The 14,335-nt window shown below is 35.5% G+C and overlaps 1 long non-coding RNA gene across 2 annotated transcripts in view; it reads right to left on the bottom strand.

The window, feature by feature from the left end:
- LOC146400989 (uncharacterized) overlaps positions 1-13,115 on the bottom strand; it is a 153,862-nt gene extending 140,747 nt beyond the window's left edge. Inside the window, exons 1-2 of one of the 2 annotated variants that reach the window (XR_014813138.1) lie at positions 12,868-13,115; positions 11,077-11,133 (exon numbers count right to left, since the gene is read on the bottom strand). This is a non-coding gene — a long non-coding RNA (uncharacterized LOC146400989). Of the gene's footprint in view, positions 1-5,949; positions 11,134-12,867 lie in introns of those variants that run through there. The other variant, XR_014813137.1, reaches the window with a different exon arrangement.
- Between the last annotated feature and the right edge of the window lie 1,220 nt (positions 13,116-14,335).

Raw genomic sequence — 14,335 nt, 5'->3', positions numbered from 1 at the left:
TTAGTTTCTAAGTATATAAATTATAATTTATATTATTTACTTATAATTTTACTAATTTATAGAATATAGATCATTATCTAATTTTAAATATTGTAAAGATTTTCTTTGTGGTCAATTATAAAAATCATTTCCTGATAATTCCTCCAAGACACTTCAATTATCTGTTTGACTTTATGTCTAAATTTAAGAGTAGTACTACTCTTTTCCTTTCTGCTCCTTATTATGTCTTGGATTGCCCTTTTATTTTTAACCTTGTTTATAATAAGTGTATACACCTCAATGCCAAGGTTTTGCAGAAATGATTAAAATACTTGTATACCCATGCCATATATTAATTTCCTAATAATAAATTTTCTTCTGATTCAAGAAAGTTCAAAATCCATGGATAATCAATTACTATACAATCTCTCAATCCTTTCAAATATGTACAGCCACTTAGATTAAAAGAATGGCTTTTCATTGCAAACAACTTAAAATTGTTTAACCTGATTCTAACTTCTCTACAGCTTCCTTTCTTAATTGCTTATTTCTTGAGTAGTTCTTAAATATTTTCCTCAAATTGACAGGCTGATAGCAAGGTCTTTGAATCCTTGTATACCCAACCCATATGTATATTTACTTCACCATGTGAAATGCATTTTTCCATATTAAACTATTTATTATATACTATTTTATTTATTTTGGTTCCTAATTAGTTTTTTGTCTGTTTGCTTGATTGTTCTTTCTTTTTAAGGCTGCATCTGGAAGTTTCTGGGCTAGCGGTCCAATCAGATATGCAGCTGCCAGCCTATGCCACAGCCATGGCAACACCAGACCCAAGCAAGCCACATCCTGTGACCTATGCTGTAGCTTGCAGTTTGTAGCAATGCCAAATACTTAATCCAACCAAGTGAGGCCAGGGATTAAATGTGCACCCTCACAGATACTATGTGGGGTTCTTAAGATGCTAAACCACCAGCGGGAACTCTAGGTCATAATTAGGTTTAGGTTAGTCAGAAAATAATAACTTATAATTGCAAAAAACTTCCTGTCACCTTGAATTTTTTCATGTTGTGAAATATATTATTTTATATCGAATACTATGTCCTGTCTTTAAGTGCATGGATATTACCAGGCATGTTTGCTCTCTGTCTTTTTTCTTTCTACTATTACTTCACTTCTCAGTCTCCATTCCCTCTAATTCACCTTTGGGCCTCAAAATCCTACACTCTGGATTACTTTAGTAAGGTTTTTTTTTTTTTTTCCCTTTTCAATCTTCCTGGGTCGAATACTTACAACAAGTATTTAAGATTTACCACATTTGTATCCATTTATTGTTCATTCAACCAATGTTTATTGAGAATCTAATGACCAGATTTAAGTCAAGTGGTGAGAGATTACTTGGAAAGTGGAAATATTCATAAATGTTATCCAAAACTTCGTGTTCTTACTTAAGATAAAATTACTCATTATTAAACAACATTGTAGGACAGATAAAAATTATGGTGTATAACAAGGAAAGGCTAACTTTTCAATGATGGCAATCTAAGTAATGAGATTCCTTTCCTATTTTAGGAGCTTCATGTATCAAAGTATTTCCTTTAAAACTGCTTTCATTGTTACATTTTATATTAACAAAATTGTTTCAACATTTTGGAAGTTGACTATTTTATCATCATACAATGGAATCATACAATTTTTAATTAGTTTGAAACTAATTTACATTAAATTTAAAGTTGTCGCTATAATTACGGAAAACTTTCCTGAAAGGAACCATAAAATCACCCTTACTTGAAGCATTTATAATCATTACATATACCCATATGTTTGAGATACCTAGAGGCTGAACTATAGTTCATAAAAACAATGTGTTTATCCAGAACACACCTATATCTATAAGAAATTAATTTATAAATATATTTTTGGTATAAATAAGATATTTACTGCTTCATCAAATCATTTTGGTTTTATCAAAGCTAAATGTAATAGAAAATTAGGAAAACAAGAAGAGGAAAAACACTAAGTTTGCACTGGCAGTATAAATTCCTAACAGGCCTTTTACATTTCACACAATTTTAAGCATAAATTCAAAATCAAGTATAACATATCATTAAATATACATAACAGATTGACCTTTACAATTTCAAAAGCAGGAACAATTATTTTCTATTTATATTCCTGAAATATATTCCCATATTACTGACCATCTGTCTCTTATTGGAAGCCTCTTTTTTCCCCCTTGGGAACAGCTCTGTTGAGATATAATTTGCTTACCGTATAATCTACCTAAATTAAAGTGAACAATTCAATGATTTTTTAATATATTCAAAAGTTGGGCAATCACCACCACAATCCATTTTAGGACATATTCATCACCTCAAAAAGAAATTTGTGCCATGTAACTATTGCTGGCAAATTACTCTAATTAATGCCCTGAGAAAATATTAATCTCTGTCTTGACTCTATATATGAGCCTCTTCCAAACATTTAATATAAATTTAATTACATAAAATGTGCTTTTGTAAATTTGACTTAACATGGTATTTTCAAGATTCATCCATGTTGTATCAGAATAAGCATCAGAATGTTCCTTTTTATGTCTGAATAAGATTTCTTTATATTTCTTTATATACACATATCACATTTGGTTTATCCATTCTTTGGTCGATAGATATCTGGGTTGTTTCAACCTTTAAGCTTTAAGAGAAATCCTCCTATAAACATTCAAGTACAAGGTTTTGTGTGGACATATATTTTCATTTCTTTTGGCAATGAAGAGTTGGGTAACAGGGCAGTTCTGTGTTTAATTTTTGGATGAACTACTCTACTATTCCAAAGTGTCTTCATAATTATACATCCACCAGAAATTTAGGAGTGTTTTGATTTCCTCACATCCTTGCCAATATTTGGTTTTATTTGTTTTTTTTCTTATAACCATCTTGGAGTGTGAACTGGTACCTCACTGTGATTTGGTTTGTATATCTCTGATGGCTAATATGTTGAATATATTTTCATATATTTATTATTTGTATGTGTTTTCTGGAGAAATAACTATTGAAAATATTTGCCCATTTTTAGATAAACTGAAGAAATTTTATAATACATATTAATATATATCAGGCAAAACTGCAGTCCGCCAATAATATATCACCAAAAGTTAAATTTCTAACCTTTCCAAAATGTGTAAAAGCTTTGAAAATTAATACTGTCTATCAATTTAAAATGAACAAGATTCTATTTTACCAAAGCAGAATATGAACTTTTTTTTTTGTCTTTTTTTTTTTTTTTTTTTGCCTTTTCTAGGGCCCCTCCCGCGGCATATGGAGGTTCCCAGGCTAGGGGTCGAATCAGAGCTGTAGCCAGTGGCCTACACCAGGCCACAGCAACGTGGGATCCGAGGGCGTCTGCAACCTACACCACAGCTCATGGCAACGCCGGGCCCTTAACCCACTGAGCAAAGCCAGGGACTGAACCCTCAACCTCATGGTTCCTAGTCAGATTCGCTAACCACTGCGCCACAATGGGAACTCCAAAGAATATGAACTTTTAAACTCAATAATCCTTATTTAGAAGTATAGTTCACATGATGTAGTTTCCCTTATGTTTTATTGAGGAGAAACTCACATAAAATTAACCATTAAAAACTATAAAATTCAGTGGTATTTATTACCTTTATGATATTATGCAACTATTTCCAACATCAAGTTCTAAAATATTTGTATTACCCCAGTAGAAACCCCCTACATTAAATCTAACTCCCCATCTTCCACTTCCTCAGCACCTAGAAACCACCGATATGATTTCTGTCCATCTTTATGGATTATGTCTACCTTTTCTGAATCTTTAGAGAAATGTTACAATATGTGACTTTTTTTATAGTTTTTTTATTTAGCTTGATTTTTTTCAAGTGTATCTGCTTTGTAGCATGTGTCAGTACTTCATTCATTTTTACTGCTGAATAATATTTAATTGACTGTGATGTACCTCATTTTGTTTATCCATTAATGGGCATCTGAGTTGCTTTTACCTTGGGGGCATTGTGAGCTGTGCTCCAATGCACATTTATGTCTGGTTTTTTCATATCAAGGTAATACTGACCACAGAATTGAAAAGTGTTTTTTCCTCTGCTATTTTTTTTTGATAATTATATACTGAAAACATATGATTTCTCTCCATTACATATTTAGTAGCATTTACTAGCTTAGCTGACTGGCTTATCTCTACATGTAGTTTTTTAATGATAAATTCCACCTCTATTCTTTTTATAGACCCAATTAATTTTTAAAATTTTCTTATGTTATCTTTGTAGTTTTTTTTTTTTTTTTTTTCTTTCTGGGAATGTATCTGTGTTAATTCTTTTATTGACCTATTGCTGCAGTAAGGCCATAGTAGTGTTTACTTTTGCATTTCCAATTCTAGTAATTTGAGTCTTCTCTTCGCTTTTATCTTTTCTTGATCAATCTATCCAGTGTTTTGTTAATTTTGGTGATCTTTTTAAAAAACAAATTTTGAGTTGTTTTTTTTTAAATCCTTCTTGTTTTTCTATTTCATACTTCATTATTTTGTTTTAATTTTTCTTTTCTTCTGTGTCTTTTAGCGTAAGTTTACTCTTCTCTTTCCAGTGCTATAAGATGAAAAGTTAAGCTATTGTTCGGAAATAATTTCTCTTTTTTAATATAGGCATATACAACAATAAATTTAACTCTAAATAAAGATTTCCCAGAAGTGATTTTTTTAATGCTAAATCTTTATTTTATATTCAATCTCAAAGAAATTTGTAATTTTTCCTGTGATTTCTTCTTTGACCTCTGTCTATTTATATGAGCTGTTGAATTTCCTCATATTTCTGAATTTACCAATTTATTTTTGTTACTGATTTCTAATTTCATTCCATGTGCTCAGGGAACCTATGTTGTATTATTTCAAACTTTTAAAATTTTCTGTTACATTTTACGGCCTAGCTAATCATGCTTTTTCTTTGTTTTCATATATTTTCTATCTTCCAATGCTTTGACAACTTGGAACCAAGCTCACCTGGAAAGATTTTCCCACTGAAGTTTAGCTAGTTCCTAGAGATAGTAAAAGAAACTCTTTCACTCATGGGCTTTTGCATACACAAGCCAAACAATCCAGAGCCCACATACCCATCTACTTTTTTTTTCTTTTTTGCTGTGAAAAGTCTGGCTCCTTTATTTTTTTTTTTAATTAGAATATAGTTGATTTACAGTATTTTTAAATTAGAATATAGTTGATTTACAGTATTATGTCAATTTTTGCACTATAGCCAAGTGACAGTCATACATATAGATGTTTAGCAATATTATGTGGATATTACTTAATGCAATTCATTTTTAAATCAATTAGAAGAAAGGATATGATGAATGCACTTACAGTGTCTTTTATAATTGCATAGTTGTCCTTACCAGTGTTTTTGCTTTTTCATATGGGTTTGAATTACCCTTGGGAATCATTTACAGAAAGCAGAGTTTTTGTCATGCTGATCTGAGAAGGGAAAAGAGAGAATGGCTTGTGTTTCACATGCCAGAAACTACTTCTGCTCTTAACAATAATTAGATTTTCTTGAATAGTGTTTCTTAACATATTGTGTGTCCTTAAAATCATATCTAGAGATTCTGAATAGTCATTTCATTTCGCTTTATTATCTATTTTTAGCAATTTTAACAACCTGGGAAACAGGTCCATGAAGCTCTCCTTTTACTGTACTGGAAGGCAAACTTCAGGGGCCATTTTTTAACAGGGTGAATATTGAGAAAAATTAGAAATTTTGTGTTTCAATACAATCGAAGAGATCAAAAGGAACCAAAGGACATTTCATTATATGAGCATAATTATATTTATTATTTCTTTTAACATAATGCTCATCTGTATTTTACTCTCTGATTTTCTGTTAGGATATTCTCTGCTTGTAATTTTTCCTCTATTCAAATACAAATCTTGTTGAAGCTGTAATTTTTCATTTTATTTTACAATCATTGCCTCAGCTAAAATAATCCAGCAAATTTTCTAAGCTACTAGCCATATATAGACATTCAAACTGCACATTCACACAGTCAAATCAGGATGCCAAATTACACATATTGATGGAAGACTTACGGTGAGAAAAAGTCATTTTGGTCTGCCTCATAAAAAAGTGGTTGAGTAAATGTCATGAGGTCTATGAAGGTAGCACAAATTAAAAAAAAAAAAAAATCAAAGAGTCAAGAGAATAAGATTCTGGCCCCAAGCTCATAAATAACTCTGAGAGTTAATTCAGCTTAATATTCATCACTTAATAACTCTTGGCTTGAGTTTTCTAATATTTGAATTGTATAGCTGAGCTACTTATTTTCTAAGGTGGTTTTCTGCTCTAAGATGTAAGAGATAACTTTTGCTATCACTGTCACAAATGCCTGTTTATATTTGATCACTTGCAGTTTATATTTACCTATTGATGAGCCAATTCCCCTTATCTTCAGGACAGATAAATTTTTCTAACTTCTATTACTCACAGAGAATTAACTAGACCATTCAGACTGACTTAAAAAGCCTAAAATTTTTAACTTTTGAGAGTTTCCATTGTGGCTCAGCTGACTACTATCCATGGGGATGTGTGTTAGATCCCTGGCCTTGCTCTTTGGGTTAAGGATCCAGTGTTGCCATGAGCTGTGGTGTAGGTCACAGACATGGCTCAGATCCCACATTGCTGTGGCTGGCATGGCCAACAGATGCAGCTCCAATCAATCTGACCCCTAGCCTGGGAGATCCCATATGCCGCAAATCACAGCTCTAAAAAGAAAAAAATAATTAACTCTCACAGTTGCCTGTATTTGAATAGATGAGAATCAAAGAGAAACTAAGAAAACATTGTATGCACACAAGGATGAAGTGTATTCACACAAGGCCAAATATATCCCGTATTTAAGTACCATCCTACACATAAGTAAGAATATATTGCTTAACTCGTTCATACTTCTGTGAGTATATATTCCCATGGCATGCAGGTAACATATTTTTCAACTTGCATCTTTACAATACTCAATGTAAAGCACAGTGTTTAGGGATATAATAAAAATCTATCAGGCAGAGATATTGTTTTCAATTAGTTTACAGCAAGATATAACCTAAATAGAATATAATACATAAGTTATTGATAAGCTTAAGGAATATTTGTGGGAAAATAAATATGCTTGAATAATTGGACATGCTTTTATTTGCAAGGCATGTTTGGAAGTTCCTTTTATATGATTATTTTGAGTGATATATAAATATTAAGACTGCATTCTGTCTATGCACAGACAGCTATAGGAAAGTATAAGTACATATACATAATATCTATTAAAGCTTTTAGTACACGTTAATGACATGTAAATGTGCAATATTCATATAATACATCAGCAGACTATCAGTTTTTCACACTTTAATTTTATCCTTTGATATTCAGCTAACTCCGGTTCCTATGAAACCCTCAGGGTAAAGTTTATATTGGTGCGTAACCCATGCTTTTCAAATTTTAGAATGCCTTGGACTTCCCTGAGGTTTATGACTGTGTATACAAAATCATCCTCAGAGATATTGGTTCAGTGGATCTGCCATGAGGAACAGAATTCTCTAATTTTAATCAGTAACTTTTGAGAAATGCTGACCTTGTTTTTCATGTTCCTTCAATTGCAAAAGAGCTTGAAAGAAAACAATAAAAACTCATCTTTCTTGATTTGAAATGAAACCACAAATCAAACCTATTATTTTTTGAGATCAGAAGAAAACATAACAATGAATAAATTATTTCTTTATACTTAAGGTATAATGCCATCCACCATATACTACCTCTGATTTTACTTTTACTGTGAGGTTTTTGGGGAATAAAGGCAGTATATCCACATTTAAACTCAGTTACTGCTGTTTTCCTAGGTAATAATGAAATAGGATTTCTGATAAAGGGAATAGAGATTAAAGTTAATTCATTTAATTTCATTCTCAGAGTAAAAACTACTGTTTAAATTCCCCAGTGTTTTTGCTCTCATCTTGGTCAAATGTAATAAAAGATACTTTTGCCCTTGTTTCTTTTGGAAGTTCTCTGTTAAGGCTGAATTTGTCAATTTCTCTTGATATTTGCCATGTTTTTAATCCATTCCAGTATTGCCATTTATTTCTTCTTGTACCCTTGTAAAGTATCCCTATTCTGTCCCTATTGTTTACACACATGCAGATGCATTATACTGAACTGAAATAGATATTGTGGCAGAATAAACATGATGCTAGTGAAACAGTGCAATAAACAGGCCCTAATTAAGCATGTACAAGAATTTACTAATGCAACAGCAAGAATTAAAAGTCATTCAGATAAGAACAATAAAACATCTTCGGTTGACTTTTACCTAATGCATGGTCAAGTTTAGCACAAAAACTTTATTGTAGAAATGAGTACCTAGAAAATATTTATTATTTATGCCCAAGGCTACTATAATACAACCCAAGTTATTTGCATTAATTCATATTTTAAAAACTTGTCTAAGAATATATGGCACTGCAAGAAAAATCTCCATCCCATTTTGCCTAACTCTTCCCTTACCCTACCTTAATTTAAGGATTTATAGATAACACAGTTGTAACTGGAAAACTCTTCCACACATACTTTGCTTTTTCTCTAAACATTTCAAAATGTGTGAATTGATTTTGATATAGTAATAAATGTAACTTTTAAAATTCTGCACCTACTATATTTATTCAAAATAAAAACTGTCAAATAATCCTATGTACATTTATTTTCTCATTCAAATATATGATAAACTGGAGATTGCAAGATAAATATGCTTGGTTAAAATCATTTGGTTTCAATGTCATGAAGGATATTTCAAGTAACAGAATTGCTTGGGTCCTTAGATACCAATTAGAAACCCAATTTACTTCCAGTCTGAGAATCTGCTATTTTTTTCTTTTTAGAAAAAAACTTAAAATTCGGCTTCTTATCAATTAAATACAGAAACTGCTGGTAATATTTTTGCAGAAATGTAATACTGCCTTTTCTGCATCCATGTATATCCATGTTTTATTTCCCCTTTTGCAACAGAATTCCAATTATATCCAGCAAAGAAATGTCAAGTTACAATAATTTTCATATCCTGCCTTGCAATTAAGCTTAATCAAAGATGGCTGTAATTGTGAGGAGAGATACAGAAAGGCTCCTTAAAGATAGGAAAGAGATTTTAAGCATAAAACCCTCAGAACTGTGCTTATTTTCCCCTTCCTTTATTACTAGTTTTCAATTAATAACCTCTTGCCTCTGGTTCTATCTTCCCATTCTTCCTGCTCTCCATATCATCGGTATTCTCATGATTACACATCCAGAGAGCAGCCATCTCAGCCATTTTCTCATTTCCAGTTTCTCATTTTCTCATAATTCCAACAATCCTGAACTCTACAGTCTAATTAATCTGCTTTGATTTTTCCACTGTTTTGTTACTAGCTCTGTATTGTCATATACATATATATACACTTTAGTCTCTGAGACTCTTTTGGCTCCATCATAACTTTCTCTTTCTTTCCTATATTTTCTAATATGTAGAAGTTGTTCCTATGAGACTAGTCTATTCAAGATTATCTGTTTTCCATGTCATTATACATGGAAATGTATCATTTCATCTTGTATTCACATCCAGTTATTGTCCATTGCTTATTTCCTGATCAAAGTCCTTATCTTCCACGTAGCTGGGCACCCTAATATATGATGAATTTTCTTCCTCTAAATATTTATATGTAATATACTATACCTATTAATGGTGATATTCATTTTAAATTAAACAGATACAACTTTACTTTGGTGGGGAATTTAACATATTCCTTATCTCCCCAAATACCTCAAAGACAGGAAATCTCTCTTACAATATTTTGTATACCTCATGGCCCATATTCACAACACCCAACATATTTGTCTTGGTCTGAGAACTGAATAAGTTCATTTCATATATCTAAATAGACTTCTACCATATTTTTCTTTTGTTTAATGAACTTTCAAATGTTTAATATAGAAACTCACAACTTTCCTCTCCACCCTAATTTTTTACTGTCAGTTATTACAGAATATTCCAATTAGTCTTAGAGTTTTACTTGACTATCACGAACCTACACCAACTGTTAATTTCAAATGTTTTAAAGAGTTCCAAGGTAACTGGGAAACACACACATACACACATAAATTATAATGCATTATAATTTAAAAGTAAATACTCAAGCAAATATCTTCAATTCCATTTTTTAATAAACTCAGTTATGAAATGCATACTAAAAATAAGCCAGACCAACCAGATCACGTTCATAGGTGTTTCTAACTGAAGGAAATAAGGAATCATTGCCATTCACTTCTTGATCAGAAATTATGAATGTAATCCCAAAGACATTAAGCTACAATAGACAATGTCAATTCTAAATAATATAATCAAGCAGGACAATATGGGCCTCCTTGGGACAGACCCCTCTTCATGTCCTCTGCCCATATCTTATTTTTAGAAAAGCTGCAGTCCCCCAGGCCTCCCCTGAGTCACAAAAGGCTGGCTTAAGAATTAATGACTGAAAGAATATGAACATGTAGTAACAAAAATTAGCAATTGGGCTAGGAGAACTGGTAAGAATTTCAACAAGAAATCAGTCATATGGCAGCCACAGAATTTTTAATTCCTCCCTGAGGGACATGGATAACAGTGTCTGATGCACATTCCTGAGTTGTTTTTACAGATACTAAAACCTTCACTAGATGGAAGAAGTTAACTGCATGATGACCATGAGTACACAGTCCCCAGGCTAGGTGGAACCTGAGAATTTATGATGTTAATCCCTATGATACCACCCTGTTACCTCACCATAAACCAATCAGAGAATTGTGTAAGAACCGATCACACATTTAGTAACCCCCATTTTTTGATTCTTGAAAGTTTCATTTCAATCCTAAAGCTAGCATAGAGCATTAAATATAAAACTTTTCTTATATTAAGTTGAATTGAGGGTCTGCCAAACACAATTTAGATAGTTCTAATGAAACATCAGTGTAATTTAAGTGTTTTTAAACTTAAATATCAAATATCACACTCCATGTGAAATACTTACTAATCATTCTTTCCAGTGGTATACCAACAGTGGAGCAGTGAGCATGGTCCATCCAAGCTGTGGGAAAGAAGATACACTGTCTATGAAAAATTTGCAAGGAATGGTAAGATCAATTCAATGTTGGCCTATTTTATTTTATTTTATTTTGTATTTTCTAGGGCCGTACCCACGACATAGGGAGGTTCCCAGGCTAAGGGTCTAATCCGAGCTGTAGCTGCCAGCCTATGCCACAGTCACAGAAACTTGGGATCCCAGCTGCATCATCTACGACCAACACCACAGCTCACAGCAACGCCAAATCCTTAACCCACTGAGTGAGGCCAGGGATCAAACCCACAACCTCATGGTTCCTAGTCGGATTCATTAACCACTTAGCCACGACAGGAACTATGACCTATTTTATTTTAAAACAACTCATTTTATATTGGCAAACTTATATCAATGATTAAACATTCTTTTGAAAAAAAACCATTTGTTGGTCAAGAAAACTGCTGCAATTAACGTTGACTGAATACACATAATTGAGCTAATTAGTGCACTGATGTCACTTATACTCTATTAAATATTGTATTCCATGAGGATGTTAATTTGGAGAACGCTCAACAATATAGTGAGCCCTAGACACAATAACACTATGAAACATGTACCCTCATGGAGAATTAGTTCATAGTGTTCAAAATCATTTGAGCTCATCTCCAAGCCCTGTGGTGCTCCATATTCCAATTCAATGTTTGCATATAAAGAACAAGATCGTGAATGTAAATACAAAGAATAAGAACTCTCATTAGATCAATGAAATCATCATTTGTGTATAGTATTCTTTGACCCTTGTAGAATACACTTTTTGGAAGTTTTTCATCTTTTATTTATACATTTTTTCAAAAAAGTATTAATATAATAAAAATCCTTTATTGTTACTATTTTTTTACATATTATCTTTACATTCAACAATAAATATCTTAATTTCTTAATTTATGTATTAATTATTCACATGATTATTAATATAAAATAAAATGTCCCCGCCTTCCTTTTTGACCAGTTATTTTTTTGTCTTTTTTCATCATTATTAGTGGAGGGATTTATTTTGGGTGTTTTTTTTTTTTTTTTTGCCTTTTTAGGGCCACGCCTGTGGCACATGGAGGTTCCCAGGCTCAGGGTTGAATTGGAGATGTAGTTGCTGGCCTACTCCAGAGCCACAGCTTCGCTGGATCGGAGCCGCGTCTGCAACCTACACGACTTACACCACAGCTCACAGCAACGTCAGATCCTTAACCCACTGAGCAAGGCCAGGAATCGAACCCTCATCCTCATGGATGCTAGTCAGGTTCGCTAACCACTGAGCCACGACGGAACTCCTATTAGTGGAGCTTATTAACAACGATCTACTAAAAGACGGAGGAGGATCAAGATGGCGGAGGAGTAAGACATCGGTAGCTGTGTTCACCTTCTCCCACAAACACATTAAAAAAACCACATCTACATGTAAAAGGATTCACACAGAACACCTACTGAATGCTGGCAGAAGAACTTTATCTTCTAAAAAGGGCAAGAAAGCCTCGACATAACTGGGTAGAACAAAAGAAAAAAGAGAAAGAGAGAAAAGGAATCAGGACCGGACTAGCATTCATGAGAGGGAGCAGTGAAAGAGAAAAGGAACCCACACTCTGGGAAGCTACCTGACAGAGAGATGAGCCAAGACAGAGGGACCTCAAAGTTGCCGAGAAAAGCACAGCAGTGGACTGAGGAGGGCAAAGTAGAGTGAAAGCCTCACGAATCATCTGCACCACTGACCTGTTCACTTCACCACAGCCTGAGGCGCTCTGCTGGGGGCTGGGCGCTGAGACTCAGGATCCGCAGGTCAGTTCTGGGGAGAAGACTGGGATTGGCTGTGTGGAAATAGCCTGAGGGGCTAGGGAGAGCTGTGCCACCAGCTGGGGAGCTGAACACCTCAGCCAGGGAACCCGGGAGGAGGTCTGGGCCCACGGGAGAAGCAAGGCGCCATTGTTGGGGAAGGTGGGAGGAGGGGGGCGGACCGCCATAGGAATCTCCCTGCGCATGCGCCTGCTCTCGGAGGGTGCGGTACCTCTGGCAAAGGCTGTGGGTGTCCAGAGGCCACTTGATCCGGCTACAGGAGACTGGGCGCTCCTTGTGCGGGCTAGGGCTGGCTGGGCACCTCTTGTGTGGGCTAAGGGCAGCTGGGGGCTAAGCGTGATTCAGTGGCTCTTGCATGACCTATAGGCAGGCACTGGGGTCAAACCACAGCAGTCCTCCCAGAAACCAAAGGGAGGTGCGGCGCATCACCACTAGGGGTCTGTGAAGAGGCTCAACCTGCAGCCCTTGTCACCTCAGAGGTCTGCAAAAAAGAGGGCACTGCAACTGAGCACTACCCATTGTTGCTCTCACTCCCTCCAGTTACTGCCACTAGCAAATGCTCTGGGCAGTGCCCACACACTTGATCAGTGTCACTTGCCAGGACCCTACAACTAGGAGCAGCCTGTGCAGCACCTCCTGCATGGGCTAAGGAGGACAGGGTGTTTTTGCGAGGTCTACAGGTGGCAGGGGCAAACCACTGCAATTATCTCTGACTGCAGAGGTGGGCATGGCCTGCTACTACTAGAGTTCCATGAACAGGCACCACTTGTGGCTCCAATCACCTCATAGGGCAGCACAGAGGAGGGCACTGCAACCACACACCACCTGTTGTTGCTCTCACTCCTCTGGGAACACACCCACTCTGCTGCTGCCATTGGCAAATGTTCCAGGCAGCACCCACATGCTTGATCAGTTTCACTTTCCAGGACTCTGCAACTAGGAGCAGCCTGTGTAGCACCTCCTGCATGGGCTAAGCAGGATGGGGTATTTTTGCGTGGTCTATGGGTGGCAGGGGCAAACCACTGCAATTATCTCTGACTGCACAGGTAGGCACGGCCTGCCACCACTAGGGTTCCATGAACAGGCACCACTTGCGTCTCCAATCACCTCAGAGGGCAGCACAGAGGAGGACACTGCAACTGAAAACCACAAGCTATTGCTCTCACTCCTCTGGGAACATACCTGCCCTGCTGCCGCCACTGCCAAACGCTCCAGGCAGCGCCCACATGCTTGATCAGTGTTACTTGCCAGGACCCTGCAACTAGGAGCAGCCTGTGCAGCACCTCCTGAGTGGGCTAAGCAGGATGGGCTGCCTCTTGCATGGTCTACAGGTGGTGGGGGCAAACCATTGCAGTTATTTCAGTCTCCAGAGGTGGGCATGGCCTGC

The sequence above is a fragment of the Sus scrofa genome, chromosome 8, assembly GCF_054392235.1.
Source record: "Sus scrofa isolate SSC_HxYL_T2T_F1_AM1 chromosome 8, Sscrofa_HxYL_maternal_Yorkshire_Landrace_v2.0, whole genome shotgun sequence".
In the NCBI taxonomy this organism is placed as follows: Eukaryota; Metazoa; Chordata; class Mammalia; order Artiodactyla; family Suidae; genus Sus; species Sus scrofa.
The sequence above is the reverse complement of the archived record's forward strand: the minus strand, read 5'-3'. Positions and strand labels throughout refer to the sequence as shown.